Here is a 1,264-nt window from a genome sequence, read left to right as displayed (position 1 = left end):
CTTCACATTGCCACTGTAATTTAAGCTACTTAAAGGCATATTTAGAAATCATCATGCAGATACATGCAGCTGAATGAAATGCTGAATTAACATCAGATGAATTGCAACAGACTAGATCACTAATAAAATAACATTATTCTTATTTCCAGAGACCAGTCTGACTGTCCAGAATCCACGGAAATGGATGGAAATGCCCTATTTAAGGTGGGTTATGTGTTTAATGTGTGTACTGGAACCATAATGGTTGAAACAAACTACATAGTATCTTGATGTGCAGAACATAATCATAGTGTCGTAATGCAAGGTTGTTTTTGAAATAACAGTGAAGGTCATTCTCCTCTGTTTGTTGCAGCTGGTGGAAATCCAAGGCATTGACATTTTGATGAGTGAGATGAGAAGGTATAAAAGGATTCTTTTTCCACACCTGTCACAATCTTCAGGGAGTGACAAGCAGGATGAAGCCAGTTTAACTACTGAAAACACACAACAAGATGGAGGTGCTAGTGAGGGCGTTCTGAAGATCACCCTCCATGTCTTAAAGGAAATAGGCCAAAGGGAGCTTGCTAACAAACTGGAGAAACGTAAGTAGAAACAGTACAGAAGTACAGGATGTAATGTATGAGTTTTTGTGATGTGTTTTTGAATATATTCCTGATATATTCTGTTCCTGTCCCCTCTGAGATTTAAGTAGTTCAAGGCAAATTCTAAGAAAACAAATGTGTCTCTTGAAACAGTATGCAAACTATACAGTGACTTTTGGGGAGTTCACTTTTTTAGTTTTTCATGGTCTGAAACAAAAGAAACAACATTTGTAATGCACTGATTTAGATTTTACTCACTATTATTCATATTAACCCTATTTAGGACTTTCATGTTGCCATACGTAGAAGGTCTTTCAGGGTCCACTGGACCCTAAGAAAGAATATGTGCAAAATATTTGTTGGTATTCATTATAGACTGTTATATATGTTAAAGAAATTTTCTGATAAGTTGATGTATTTTTGGTTCCAAATGAGCCTGCAAGGTGGATCAGTGGTTAGCACCATTGCCTCGCAGCTAGAAGGTCGCCGGATCGCGTTCCAGTGAGGACACCGGGATCTTTCTGCATGGAGTTTGCATGTTCTCCCTGTGCAGTGTGGGTTCTCTCCGGGTTCTCCGGCTTCCTCCTACACATGTTGAGGTTAATTGGTGATTCTAAATTGTCCGTAGGTGTGAATGTGAGTGTGCTTGGTTGTCTGTCTCTAAGTGTAGCCCTGTGATAGAC

General features: G+C 39.1%; 1 long non-coding RNA gene across 1 annotated transcript; it reads left to right on the top strand.

Annotated features, from left to right (window-relative positions):
* The first annotated feature begins 28 nt into the window (after positions 1 to 28).
* On the top strand, positions 29 to 466 carry LOC103376412 (uncharacterized). Its single transcript, XR_521321.1, has 2 exons — positions 29 to 204; positions 353 to 466. It is a non-coding gene; the product is annotated as an uncharacterized LOC103376412 (long non-coding RNA).
* The last annotated feature ends 798 nt before the right edge of the window (positions 467 to 1,264 follow it).

Source organism: Stegastes partitus, unplaced genomic scaffold (assembly GCF_000690725.1).
Source record: "Stegastes partitus isolate 25-593 unplaced genomic scaffold, Stegastes_partitus-1.0.2 Scaffold4950, whole genome shotgun sequence".
Classification (NCBI taxonomy): Eukaryota; Metazoa; Chordata; class Actinopteri; family Pomacentridae; genus Stegastes; species Stegastes partitus.
This window is presented reverse-complemented; position numbering and strand designations above follow the sequence as displayed.